This window comes from Miniopterus schreibersii, assembly GCF_964146895.1.
Source record: "Miniopterus schreibersii genome assembly, chromosome: 19".
In the NCBI taxonomy this organism is placed as follows: domain Eukaryota; kingdom Metazoa; phylum Chordata; class Mammalia; order Chiroptera; family Miniopteridae; genus Miniopterus; species Miniopterus schreibersii.
Window position 1 is genome coordinate 6,342,516 of NC_138119.1, and position 14,892 is coordinate 6,357,407.

The window sequence follows — 14,892 nt, forward strand, 5'->3', positions numbered from 1 at the left end:
AGGCAGGACCTATTTCTCTACCCCGTGAATCTGGGCTTGCCCATGTGACTCACTTTGTCTCTTGGGACATCAGCAAATGTTAACACCAGCAGAGACTCGAAAGGGGCCTGTGTGTTGGGGGCTGACCTCTCTGGTAGCTCTGGGGAACTCCGTGACCGACACCATTTGGAGGATCTGGGCTAGCGAGCTGGACAGTAAGAGACAAGAGCCATGTCGTCCATCCTGTTGCCCCAGCTGATCTGGAGCCAGCCACCAGACAAGTGACAGCAGACCATCCATCCCCAGTTGAGCCATAGCTAACCAGAGAGATCAGCTGAGCCAGCCAGGCCAAGAAAACCACCCAGCCAACCCGCAGAAGCATGAGGAATGATACATGTCTATGGCTGAAGCTACCAGATTTCTGGGGTGTCTGTTATGCAGAGTCCCTCAAAGGAACTGACGAAGAATATTATGAACACGAGAGTGACAATCCAGGGTAGTGGAAAGGGGGAGCCAGAATGCCTGGGTTTGAAGCCCTACTTTGCCATTGAGTAAGTGACTTTGATAAGTTACTGAATCTCTCTGTGCCTCGGTTTTCTCCTCTGTAAAGGGGGGCTCATAATGAAGCCTACTTGACAGGGCTATTGTGAAAACGGAATAGATAAATGTAGACCATTTAGGACAGTGCCTGGCTCACTATATGAGGGTTTCCCATCATTTTTATTAGAATAAACAGCCTTGCCAACGTCCCAGTGGTCGATGAGTTGCTCCGTGGAGGGAGAGGCTGATAAAGACCTCGAGCCCCAGGGATGGCTGACTGGAGGCAGTGACCTCAGGAAAGACTGACTGACCGGTGTTAAGAAGGCTCCAGGGGGCCCTCCAGCCAAATGGCCTCTGGGACCCAGAGGAGCCCAGGCAGGCTGCACGGCCTCACCAGCCCCTGCACCAGCACACACAGGATTTCTTCTCCTTTGGAGGGTTTCCTACCTAAGCAAATCCTTCGCTTCTCTGAGATCATCTCACTGCTTCCTTGAGGCAGTCTCGGGGTTTGGAGGGAATTAGTGTTCCACAGAATAGGAGCGGAGGACTCATGCTTATCCCACTCCTTAATCCCACCCACCCTCCAGCGCCGCCTCCGAATCGCCTTCTGGTTATAACTCTATTGCAAGTCAGGGAGAAAGGGAAACAGGCACTGATGTACCGGCATGGCTGCCTGGGCTCCCAGCCAGGGCCGGCGGGACAGGGAGGTCACCAGGACGCCGCCTGGGCCTCAGAACACTGGACTCAAGGGTTGGACTGTCTTGCTGGCTTGGCATAGGGTGCTGGGCCAAAGCAGGCTGCCACCAAGGGTGGCCCAGCTGGGACCCTGCGACCACCAGGTGGGGAGAGGTGACACCCAGTCTGTGAGCTGAGTGAGTCACACCCATGGGCAAGAATGGGCTGCACAGGCATGTACAGATCTCAGCCCAGGGCAGCTGCGTGTGGGGGGGCAGCAGGGCCCTGGTCAGTCACCTCCTGCCTCAAGCAGCCTGTCCAGCCCCAGGGAAGCAAGGTCTAAGGCACGGCCAGCCGACCGCACTGGGAAGCACAAGTCTAAAGAAGAAAGACCGTCAGACTTGGAGCGAGGGAGGAAGCACAGCCTCAGAGGGGCTCCTCTTGGACAGAATCAAAGTTTATCTCGTTGACATTCTCCTTGTTGACAAGGAGGTAGACACAAAAATAGGATGGAGAACGGAACCAACTCCTGTTCTTGCAAAGTTGGGAAAGGGAAAGGCCATAGTTCCCCGCCCCGCCTGGGTGGGGCCACCACCAGGAGAGGAATCCTGGGTGCTAGGTCACCGGAGAGAGGGGGCTGTCCCCTTCCCCTTTCCCTTTTCTCCCCACTGCCCATAGGGCATGGTCCCAATACTGTATAGGTTACCCCTATAACGTATATTTCATTAAATAACACTGCCGCACCCATGAGAGGCACTCACATGCGTAGAAGGGGGTTTCACAGATGTTGCTTAAAAGACAAGACTTTATTCTTTGTTTGATATACTTCACAATTTTTTAGAAGTGAAAGATCTAACATCTTCACTTATACAAGTAGTCAATTCATAGAGACAAGATCCCCACCAATTCTCTCTGGATTCTTTGGTTCCAGAGTTGCTTTCTGGGGCAATGGGGCTAGCAGGCCTTCGGGTGCACGCACACATGCATGAACACACACGTGTGCTCACACTTGCGCACACGCGCACGCGCACACACACCGTGAGCACGACGCCTGCTTCGGACTCTCCAACTCTCCCTTTCGCTGGAACGCTCCCCCTCTCCCGCTCTGCGAGCCAACGTTCGCGCATGATTTACGCACTCCTAGAAGGTCTGTCTCCTCCATGTTATCTCCGGGCTGGACAGATCCGAGGATGGCCTTGGCTTTGCCTCATCTGGGCAGGAAACATCCCAGAGCTACACACTCCACCCCAAATTTGGGCACGAGAGTCCTCCCTCACTTCAGGCCGAGGAACACACAGACCCGGCCCTGACTTGCTGCCCAGTCCTGCTTGATTTAGAATTTTTTCCTTCGGGCCGTCTGACCCACGCGTGTGCGGGTGCTGCTCGCTCTGTCCGCGGTGAGGGGGCAGTGACGGGCCAGTGCCTGACAACTGAGACCCTCCTGTGTGCCAGGCCCTCTGCCGGGAGCCGGGGACCTGGACCACAGTGCCTGACTTTGAGGAGCTGCCTGCGTAAACGGCTGCTGACCCAGGTTTCAGGCGGTGGTGACGGGAGGGAGAGCCTCTCTGGGGAAGACTCCCTGCCCTGCCCCATTTCTGCCACACGCCCCTGGCTGCCACCATCCCGCTGCCCACTCTGCAGATCTCGTCCCCTCTGCACACTGGAAAGAAAGCTCCCAGGAGGCCCACATGCTCACCCTCTTCCCAGTCCTCTGTGATCATTTAATGGTTTGTTTCATTCAAATAACTCAAGGTAATGTAAGCCAAGTTGCCCACATGGATGCTAACAGCAATACAGAGTCCCTTGCATTCCCGTGGGAAACTCATGCAATAAAATAATGGGACTGGAGAAGGAAAGGACCGTTTACAAACCAAAAGGATTAACAGGGAAAGAGAAAGAAGCTGGGGGTGTGGGTGGGGCAAGGAAGAAACCAGCCCCTGGTGGAGGTGAGGCCTCACTGGGCCCAGACCCCACTCATCTGTGCTGCGAGGGCCCTTGGCCGCTCATCCCACAGGGCCTGGTGAGGAGCTGGCTCACCCAAAAAGCCTCCACTCCCCGAAGGGCTTGGATGTGCCAGGGCTGTGTCTGCATCACAGTCTGTGCCAGGACAGGTGTCCCAGGGTCTTCCTGCACTGAGTCCCCTAGGGATGTCCTGACCATAATTATACTTGCCTCCCAGAGCCATTTCCTAAGAGAGCCTCTGGGTTCTTGAAGCCCCCATCCTGCTGGGTTACAGAGGCCGTGGATTTGGGTTTAACACGGAGAGAATGGCTGTGATCACTGACCCACTTCAGGATGGAACGCACTGCCGCCCAAAGGGTCCACTGCCATCCCTGATGTTCAGGCAGACCTGCTGCCATCTGCTGAGGAAGCCCAGCTCCCAAGGGGGACAGTGAACCAGACTCTTTCTAAATCTAGGCTTCATGGGGCTTACACAGCTGTCTGATGGTCTCAGGGCTAACATCCGATGCCTCCCTCATCCTGCCTATCCAAAGGTGCCCAGGGGGCTGAATTGATAATCCCCCTGTGCTCTCCAGACACAGTGCTGTGTGGTCAGGGGCTGCTGACCTTGATCTTGTCTTTCTGGCTCACCTCCCGGTGCCCTGGGGCCCTCTGGAGAGTCTCTGAGCAGGATCTCCCAGGACCCTCTGCACGCTTGCATTTCTCAGAGCCACTTTGGACAAGGACTCTTAGCTGCTGCCTCATGGAGGTAAAGAACTTGGAATTGGAAGGTCCCAGTGCTCGACCACCAAGGGGCTGGTTCCCCAGGCTGCGGGTGTCCCTTTGAAGACAGAGAGACTTGATAACAGGCGAGGAGGCAAGAACTCACCAAATCCAATCCCTCGTCACTCGTAAGAGGACGCTGAGGACCAGAGAGAGGAAGTGACTTGCCGAAGGTCACACAGCCAGCCCACACTGGCCCCACAACCCACATCTCCTGACTCCTGATCCAGTGGTCTTGCCAAAGTCCTACAGGGCCCCTCCCCAGCCGAAGGAGGCGGCCGACCCACGTGAGGCAGCTCAGGCATGAAGCACCTAACCCGGAGCGTGAGAGCAGCAGCCTCTGCTCCTCAGGAGAAGCTGGCCTTACATGGAAATATTAAGAAAGTCAAGCACGGTGTGTGGGGGTGGGGGGTGGGCATAGCGCTTCATCATCTCTCTAGGCCCGGCCCCAACTCTGAGCATGCCAGTCGGGCTGCAGGAAAATGTTTTATTAATCAGCACAACGCCCTTTGCCAGCCCAGAGATGAGCGTCTGCTGGAGGGGGGCAAGGGGGGCTCCGCTCAGAAGATGGGGACATAGGCCCCAGGTGCTAAAGTCTTGGGAGAACTGGCAGCTTTTGGAGGCAGAAAAGAGACAGGCAGGGAAGAGGGGGGAAGGGGAAGCAAACGTAGGGCCACATACGGCACACGGCTCTTCGCCTCTGCTGCAGAAATGGTGGGGAAAAGGCAAACTCAGTCCAACATCAAAATGTCACAAGACCCAGCAGAGGGGGGAGGGGGGTCAGGACTCACGAAGAAAGAGCCGCACCTGGTACTGTGACTCCTATGGAGGCCTCAGCGCCCGTGACCCCCCAGGGGTGACATTCCCCAAGGGTCTTCCTCCCCCCTCCCATCTCCTGGAACTAAAGGCCGGCAGATCACTGCGAGGGGCCTAGAGCTGCGGGGCATGGACAGCAGGGCAGCCTGTGCTCTGTCACGGGCTCTGGCAGGCTCCCCACAGAAGCTGCTTCCCTCTGCTCTAAAACCCGAGGACTGGCGTCCTGCTCTGCGGGGCTGAGCCTCTACCTCTCTGCGGGGCTGGGCCACTGCTCTCTAGTACGCCAGGAGGGTCAGCTAAAAGGCTGAGTTACCCCAAAGGCCCGCTGTGGGGGCGGGTAAGGATGTCACCAATGCCCAGATGTGGGACAAGGGCAACAAAGCCACCGGGGACCCGAATCTCTCCAGACAGGGAGGTGGCATGAGATTTTGAGCAGTAATTCTAAAAGATACCTACACAGGATATTGACATACTATGTATATTTACCACTTTTCCTCTCCCTTAAATGTTTTTTAGCGCAAACACTATTTCTACACGAAAATTTCCCATCTCCTTCTCTCTCTGTCTTCCAGCCCTCACCAGCATGCCTTCGCCTGTGGGGGAGCTCGTCTCCTGCCTGTCACAAGGGTCGGTGCTCGTCCCTGTCGGTCCAGGCTTCGTCCCTGTTGGTCCAGACAAGCCTGGGTCCCCGCTGGCCTTGTCTCCCGCCACTCAGATCTTTCCTTTGTCACCACCCTGTGTCCACTCTACTCTCCTGACCTCTGCCAACAGGCTCAGGAGTCTCTGGCCCTGGCAGGTGAGGAGACCGGGGCACCGTGTCTTCCTTCCTCTGCCTCCCCGGTGGAAGCCTGGGTGGTTAGTGAGGGACTAAGAACCGACGCTGGTCAGACCCTTGGTGAGTCCGAACCCCAGCTCCCCCTTCACCAGCTGTAGGCTCCGAGCAGGCCTCAGTGTCCTCAGCTACAGAACACAGGTGACAGTAACCTCTTTCTCGCCCGGGCCATGGGAGGTTACTGGGAGGGTTAAATGGAGAAATGCATGGAAATCACTGATATTTAGCCCAGTACCTGGAACATCAACACAGCGCGATATGAGCTATTATTATTGTTGTTGTTGATGAGGAGGGACAGTGGTGCCTCGCGTGTCAGAGGAAGCCTATTTCTACCCATTCGGTCCCCAGCGGGAGATGGCAAACAGCTGCTTCCCCGCCTTCTGATAACAACCCTAAAGAGACTCAAACGCCGCTATTAAATTGTCATTTCTGTCCCGGGGCCAGCCTCTCTCCAACTCCTAAGCAACTGTGGATGGCGCTTTGCTTGGGGACAGGCAGGAGTGGCTGTCTCCTGCTGCTGTGACTCCTCCTCTCGCCCACGGGTCAGGCTGGTGGCCTCCTGCTCTCCCTCGCCAGCTCGCCCGCCCCCCGCCCCAGCTTTGCCTTCAATCTTTCATTCTCAGTTTACACACCCATTTATTTATTGTCCGCTGCCCCCACTAGAACGGCAGCCCCGGAGAATCTGTCTGTTCCGCTCACGACTTCAGCGTTCTTTTGCACCAAAGCCCATCAATGAATTTCGGGTCAGTGCTGTTTATTTAATTATCATTGTAGGAGACTAAAAAGAAAACCTTGTTTTACTCCAAAAACCAATATGACCTTTCGCTCGGGCAGAAACAGTGTGGAAGGGAACTTCCAGGGGCTGGAGGAGAGGCGGACTGAAGCGTGGGCAGAGCTGCTCACAGGTGGCACCCACATCCGCGGCGGGGTGGGGTGCAGGAAGTGTCCCCCATGCCCCCTCCTCCCCCTTCCCGTCCTGTTGTCCTTGGCAACCTCAGCCATCTCCCCCGCTTCAGCTGATGGTTTTGGAAACTGCCTCTTTAGCCCCCTTCCCCTGCCTGCCAGCCACCTCAAGGACATCGGGGTGAACTGCCAATGCGCCAGGTGCAAAGCCGGGTTCACTGCCTCTTCCTCCCCCCAAGCTGTTCCTCCTCCAAAGTCTGCAATTCCATGTCTCTAATCGGCCCATCTTATAACCCCAGAGTTACTTCGACTTTCCTTCTCCTGGATGTCTTCCTGCCCTAGTGCGTTCTCGCCTTTTCCACGGCGACTGTCCTAGGACCCGCCTTCTTGACCTCTTCCTGGCTCAGTCTTCTGGCTGATGGCACTGTGTCTGAGGTCTCCTTCTAACGTGTCCAGGAGACAGCTGCCGATTAAACCTCCCTGATCAATGTGTCACTGCAACACCTCCAGTGGTTCCCTAATGCCTTCCAAATACATTCCTTAACCTAATATTCTGGGTGCTCCCCGCCTCTAGCAAACTTTTCATTCCCACTCATCTCTGGCCAAATCCTCACATCCCCAAACACTAGCAAACGGCACATTCGCTAAGCTCCCCAAGCACCATGCCCTTTCGCAATGTACTCGCATTTCCTATTTTCACATATCAAAACCCTACCCACCGTTGTTGGCCTAACTGAAATGTCACCTTTCCCGTGACGCCGATCATTCATCGGCAAATATTTACTAAGCATTTACTCCGCACGGGGACTTCCAGATGATTTTGGTCCCTGCCCCATTCTCCCCTGTACACTCATAAACATATTCAAGTCCCCCCACCCCAGCTAGATTGCAAATTTCCCAAGGACAGGACCGAGGTCTCATTTATTTCTAGATCCCCAATAAGCACTAGGTGCTCAATAATACTGGTCGAATTGCAGCGAGAGTTGTGCTGTCCATGGTTCTGATATAGTTGCGTTGACTTTAATTCTCCTAGTTGGGTATTTTTTCTGCTTAAGTACGTGTGACCAGTAAGAAGTAAAAATAAACTAATGATACTTCCCAGCAGCTATAAACCTGTGATTATGGTTAACTCTCAGTTATACATGCCGCTGGGAAAACAGTGGTGGAGAGAAGCCACCGGAAGCATAAAACCATTATTTCCCCTCAGCCTGACATGCATTGTTTTTAGGGAACCGATTGGCCTTTTGAATTGTGTTTGGCTGATCAGGTTGTTACTTGTGATTACAGTTTCTCAATAGCTGGCTGGGAGAGGGGGGGAAGGGGAGATGGAGGACTGTGCCGGTGGGAGGAACCCGGGTCCCTAACAAAACGCCTGCTCTGTATGACCTCAAAGGTGACACCGGGCTGTCCGAACACCACTGGCACTCGGGCTGTGTCAGCAAGCCCTGGGGCTTGGCCAGTTTCCCTCAGATGACTGCAAGGGTAGAGAGGTCCCAGCCTCCAACAGCCCGCTGTGGTGTCCAGAATTGGTTTTTGCTTAAGGGTGACGGCGTCAAAGTGTCCCCGGAACTGAGCAAGGTTCCGGGATGGAGCAGTCTTGTTGGCATCAGGACAATACCTTGCTGGGCCACCGGGAACCACTGGATGCAAGTCCAAGAAAATGAGATTTGCAATTTAGCAACGATAGTCAGATAAGATTGGGGGGATGTTCCCCTCTTCCTGCTGAAGCAAACAAACAGTGCACGGGTGACTCGGCAGCTGCATTAGTTGGGGAAAATTGATGCGCATTTCATGTGTCAGGGAGCTGAATCCCAGAGAATAGAGCTAGCCTCCCAGAAAATGGTTTCTTTATATAGTTCCATTCATTTATTGTTTGATTGGACTTTCTGTATATTAAATTCAAGCTGTTCTGCTGCTCATGGGTATTATGATGCGTTGGCTCAGTGGGAAATAAAGAAGGTGATGGGATTTTACAGCAACGCATTACAAAGGAGGCGTCCCCAGCCTCATCCATCTCTCCATCAACTAGCTTGTGTGTGAGGTGGCACTTATATTAAAATGATTTTTCTGATTCAGTTTAACGACGCTCATTTGAGTCCTGACACACGGAATATAATTACACGAGCTCAATGCCATCTCCCTCCACTCAGCCGTGGTCAGCCAAGGCTGAGTTTATCTTCCCTCCCCACCCCCACCTTCCCACCACCCATCATTTGCACGGAGCTGGGCAGAGGGAGGTGGGGGCTGGGAAGAAGGGGCCCATGTGCATTCTGGCCTCAGAAAAGCAGGCTGGACAGAGGCAGGACTCGACCTGGAGGCCACCGTATCTCAGCCTTTTGGCCAAGAACTGTGGGTGCTAAGAGGCATGTGGAAACCTCTTCCTGCTTGTCACAAACAAGCCCCCACTGGATGTTGGTCTAAGGCCACTACTGTACACACCTTCAGAGAGAGATGCTGGGCTTGAGTTCTCACTCCCACACAAGAACAACTTATGTGGAGACTGCCACAGGATGGACACTTGAGATATGAGTAGATTGTCAGCTTCTTGGGAGTGGTTGGTTGTGTTCAGGGCCATCTGCCTGGGGACAGGGAGTGAGGGGACTCACAGCTGAAAGACTCTGTTCCAGACATGGCCTGTGTGCTCAGTGGTTAGAGTGTTGGCCATCACACCGATGGGTCAGGGGTTCGATTCCCGGTCAAGGGCACATATGTGGGTTGCAGGTTCCACCCCTGGTCCCTATTGGAGCAAGTGCGGGAGGCAACCAATTGATGTGTCTCTCTCACATTGATGTTTCTCTCTCTCTCTCTCTGTCTCTCTCTCTGTCTCTGTCTCTGTCTCTCTCTCTCTCTCTCCCCCCTTCCCTCCTCCCTTACACTCTCTCTAAAAGTCAATGGAAAAAATAACCTTGGGTGAAGATTAACAAAAAAATCAAATAAAATAATAACATAAAAGTCTCTGCCCCTCTCCCTGCCCAGGAAGCGCTCACAGTCCTGATGGCGCAGGATGAGGAGCCTTGCATGGCCTGGGACAGGCGCTCCCTCCTGGGTGAGAGAAATGAAAATGCTGAGGAGAGGGAGGGCCAGGCTTCCTTTTATTTACGCTATTTTCAGGCAGAATAATTGCTGCTCTTCAGGAAGAGTCATGTTTGTGTTTATATCGGTGTGTTTAAAGAGGGAAACCCAAACAAAACCAAACACAGAGAGTGAGATTGATTTTGAAGACTGCGGAAGAGAGCTGTGAAATGGGCCGCAGCCTGGAAACCCTGGTCCAAAAACTGCAGTGATCTGAATGGCTGGATCGGAAGACCAATCTAACACAGTGCCCCTGGCATGAAGCACCCAAAAGGCTCACATCCCAGCTTTGCAAATGAACTTCTCCCTCCTCTGCAGCCCCGAAGCCCTCCACCTGCTCCTCTGTTTAAGCAGCCACCACAGCCAACGTCTCCGAGAGGTGAACTTTGTTTCAGTTTCTGAGCCAAGACTGTCCCCCAGGGTGGTAAACACTGTGCCCAGCCCTCAGCAGGTGCCTGGTGAGTGCCACTTGGCTTGGAAGGAAACCTCAATCCAGGCACAGATGCCCCTGCTTACTGCCAGCCTTGCACGTGCATATCCCGCTCTAACTCGGGATCTTGGGCTTCTGCGTCCATGCTGGGGTCTCGGGGTCCTGGGCCTGGGAGCCACCCTGCAGTGCCCTGAGCCCTCTTCTTGTGACATGCATCTCCTGGGAACAGAGAAGGTCTTTGGGACTGTGTCTTCCTGGCCAGTTTCTTGTTATGGGAGCTGGTGAAGCTTCCAGCTGGCTTGGAGGGAGGGTGATGGGCCTGCAGGTGCCTCTGTCACCTGTGCCTTCAATATCTGCAGAATCTCTCACTTCCCGCATCGCCATGCTATCTATCACCCCCGGTCCCAGCCACCCTCATCTCTTGCTGAGATTACTGTGGTAGCTTCTCTCCTACAAGGTATTCACTACCCAGGACCTGGAGTGATCCTTTCAACAGATAAGTCAGATCTACTCAAAACCTTCCAGTGGCTTCCCATTCTAAGAAGATTAGTAAGAGGCCAAGGGCCAAGTCCTTGCATTGACCATGAGCGCCCTGCATGAGCTGCTTCCTCCATTACTCCTGTTTCCTGCCCCCTGCTCTTGGGGCTCCACTGTGAGAACCTTCTTACTATTCCAGGAACAGCACCCCCAGGCCCCTCCTGCCCAATGGACTTTGCATTCTCTGTTCCCCGAACTACCCACATTCCTTCAGGTCTCCGCTCAAATGTCACATTATCTGAGAGATGCACCTTGACCCAATATAAAACAGCAACTTTCCCTTGCTCCATAGCCTCCCACACTCGGCACCGCCATTCATCATATCATGCTTTATTTTTCTCTGCAGCATAAATCGCTGCCTCGTAGGATGTATTTATTTATCAATTTGCTGTCTGGTCTCCTCCACTACAATGCAAGCTCCACAAGATCAGAGACTATCTGTTTTCTTCGCTGCTGTAAGCCCAGTGCCCAGCAGCTACTCCATAAATACCTGTTGAATAAGTAATTGATTGGAAGGAAACTCCGTGGGTAGGGGGGCTCATCTATGGTTCCCTTTCTGTTCCTCCCTGGCCCCTGAGTCTGCCGTGGGGAACATGGCCAAGTAGCCAAAAATGGGGAAGGACAAGGCTTTAAACTCCCCTTGTAACAAAGTGCCAACCCTGCTAAGGCCGACATCAGAACAAGAGAATGCCCTGCCTGGCTCCTCAGCACCACCCTGCCCACAGGTGTCCTGTCTAGCCAACACATGGGCAGCACTTTCACTGGTTCTTACAATGGCCGGGAGATGGTGAGGAAATGGGAAAGCTGGGGATGGGTAAGCTGGGGCACATACTTATTTGGTTGAACAGATGTTTACTGAGGCTACTGCATACCAGGCCCTGTGCTAGGCACTGATGATACAATGATCTTTTGGACAAAGATCTACCTTGAGGAGCTCACATCCTGGGGGAAAGACATATAAGCAGATAAAGTTAATAAGATGTGGCAACTGACAAGACAGAGATATTCAAGGGCCACCATGGGGGCAAGGGTGGGGCGTATCTAGCTCCTAGAGGGCAGGGAAGGCCTCCTCCTGGAGGGCTAAGTTTTGAAGGATGGTGGGAGTTACCCAGACACGGAGCGGAGTGAGGGCCAGCCCCTGGGGTGGCGGAAAGGAGTAAAGGCCCCTTCTGACCCTTGGTCTACTGCTCTTCCCGCCCTCCCTTGTTCTGGTTCAAAGGAAGGGAACGGAGTCTCATTCCGTTCATTTTGTGGGTCCCTTACACTGATTGCGCTGACATGCAATCGCAGGGCCCGTGTATTCTCGGAGCCGACCCTGCTGCCTGGCTCACAGGAGGCACTCAATAAATTTCGAGGGAATGAATGACTCCTTGTTGGGATGCAGGTCTGCACCCTCTCTTAGGAATTTCAGCACCAGAGAACTTAAAAAATGGCAAACCAAGAAGAGACCTTGAGGCCATTCATTCCCAGTAAGTGCATTAGGATCAGATCCTCCGGGCAGGGGCCTACTGCCATCCAGGCGGGCACTACTGAGCAGTGTCCCGGGCCAATGCACTTGGGAGCTGGAACGAGAGTTGGTGGAACCCAGAGGCTGTGGATGAAGGTGCAGCTAGAATTTTACGGATTGAAGGGTTAACACAAACAGACCTCTCCGCCTCTGCCCCCGGGAGCCTGATCAAGTACCCCATTCTGAGCTGTGCCTGTACTGATCCCCCAGGCTCAGCTCCTGTCTCCTGAAACCTCAGGCTAGTCCCCTCCAGGATTAGGTTTTAAAGGGAAATGCAAATCACCCGGAGGCTGCTTCATGCCTGGAAGACGTAAAAATTGATTCTGTTCTCGTTAAAGTGATTTTTGGACAGTGTCAAAGCTTTCTCATCACAGGGCACAGGGTGGTAGAGGTTGTCTCAATTACATAACCAAGCCAATGGGCAGCCTCGGGCCATCTCACCAGGAGTGACGCTGTCCCTTTCCCTTCCCAAGCCCCGTTTCCCCTCCCTAAGATATCCAAGAGGACTGCATCTTATTCAGGCCTGTAGCTGGGCCTGGAGCTGGCCCTCAATGGCCCTGGTGGATGCCTGCTCACAAGGCTTTCTTCCCCGGGTGCTCCCTTCTGCCCCTCTCCCCGCCCCCCAGAGCTTCACCCACAGATGAGCTCAGGCACCAGGCCAGTTGTGATATCAAGCAAAGTCAAACAAAGTTAAGAAGGAAAATCGGCTTTGAAAAAGCCTGCGACACAGAATACATTCCCAAACTAATTCCCCGAATAAGATGTGTTGGTCTTATTTAATATTGGGAGTTCTGCGTTATCCCTTCCCTCTGTTAACTGAGATAAATGAGGATTGATTTTATTTATAGCATCAATTATGAGCACAGGAATTAATCCTCTAATGGGGCATTGGGGGGCTCAACTGTCAAGGGGGCAGGAGGGAACCATGGGCCAGGCCCAAGTGTCTCCCCCTGGGCACCGGAGGCTTCAAAGGCAGGCTACCCTCAGGCCTCGGTGGTGGGGGGGCTGCTATTGTTCTGTGTGCTTAAGATACTTTGAGATATTAAATAAACGGGAATAATTGGCTCCCGGAGATCCCTCCCTGGAGGGCACCTGAGTAACTCATCAGCGAGTCCTAGGAAAGCAGGCAGTGACGGCCACCGGAGCCAGGAAGAGCCAGCTCCTTCCCTGACCATATGGCCTCTGGCCTGCCGGTTGGCCCTGCTCTCCACAGGAGCTGAGGACAGTCTCTCCAGACTGGAAATGGGAGCTCAGGTAGGGATTAGGGCAGGCAGGGTCCAGAGACAGGAAGAACTCAGTGTCTGCTAGGAGCTGGTAGAAGCAACCAGATAGAATATGGAACATGGCAGAACAGTGGCCATTGGTATTCCACATGCACCTGGGGCTCAAGTGACAACAAAGAGTAAAAACAAACAAACAAACAAACAAAAAGACAGGCTTTCTGGAATGGTCCACAGGCTTACAACTAGCCAGTGAATGTGCTCAGGGCAGAAACCAGCCCAGGGAGATAAAGGTTTCCAGGGTTGAGTTGGTAAGACCCCTGCTAAGGGCAAGAAGACCTCCACAATGCCACAGAGCACCCTTGGGGATGGACCAGATGCCAGGCGAAGGCCGCGCTCCTCTCTCCCAGGGGCCAGGGCTGGGGCAGAGAGCACATCTTAGGTCCACCCTAGAGAGAGGACAGGCGGGTCTGGAAGGTGCCAAGAACAGCATTAGACCAAGCAAATGGAAAAGGTGCCCAGGGCAGGTCCTGGCCATGGGCGAGGTCCCTTCAGGAAACTGAAGGGATGGCCGGGATCAACCTGGAAGGGGCAAAGGTGCCCACTTCTTCTGACACAGTGGCACACTCTCCAGCCCATTTTATCCCTGATATCCCATCATACCCAAAAGCCCACATCTGCTACCTGAGCCACGAAAGACAAGGTCAAATGACTAGACATTCTTACCCACTCTGGGTTGGAGCAGTTGTTTGAAGAAGTGTGTGTCAGAGTGGGAGGAGGGGGCAGGATGACCCCTGTCAGACAGACAAGAGGTAAAGGGAATGCCCCCACCCTAAGTTGCCTTCACATATGGACAGTGACACCTCTGGCTCTCCCCCCTGCTACTCCCTTGAGTGTGGCAAAATGACAAATGTAATCATTTTAAAAGGTCCCGTCTCCTGTTCGGTCATTCCCAATAAGCACACCCAGCACTATGGAAAAACCCACACCAGCACCAGAGGGTTGTAGCCGGGAAAAAAATCTAATCACCAGGACACCACCAACTGAATTGTCAAAGACCAAATAAAAAGCTTCATGAATTGTCCATCAGCAATATAACGCTTCCCGGCCTAAGCAAATACAGACCCGGAACATGAATTGTGAAGGGGGTTTGCATTAGCTTCAAGGACTTGCAAAGGCTGAAGCAGAAACCCCAAGAAATGCAAGTCTCCCCAAAGCAGCCTTCATTGGCTCTCACCTGTTAGGGGAAAGACTATAATCTTCTTCCTGAGCCCCCTTCTAGTGACAGAAAGTTTCACATCCCAGCACCATAAATACACTTCTGTGACCTCGGTTGGAGAGGGGACCTCTGGGAGATGGTCACCTGTGACCTCTCTGAGCACGTTCCTCTCCCTCCCTTTGACAACATTGCTGCACCTGTGTCTGGCCATGTGATTCATTCCGACCATCTCACAACCGCCCAGGTAGGCCCGTCACTCAATCCCAGACTCAGGCGGAGAAAGCAAGGCTGCTCCTCCAGCGAGAGGGAAACAAATTGGGTGCCCGCTTTTCAGAAAGTCCGAGTTCAGGGTCACTTAGAGAAAACCCACTCAGGGTTACCTACTGAACCCTCGGGCCTCTGAGGTGGCAGAACCGAAAAGTAAGGCAATAGAGAAAA

At 53.5% G+C, this 14,892-nt stretch overlaps 1 protein-coding gene across 5 annotated transcripts in view; it reads right to left on the reverse strand.

Moving 5' to 3' along the window:
• KCND3 (potassium voltage-gated channel subfamily D member 3) overlaps positions 1 to 14,892 on the reverse strand; it is a 141,803-nt gene that overhangs the window by 118,756 nt on the left and 8,155 nt on the right. The gene's annotated exons all lie outside the window — the stretch shown is intronic.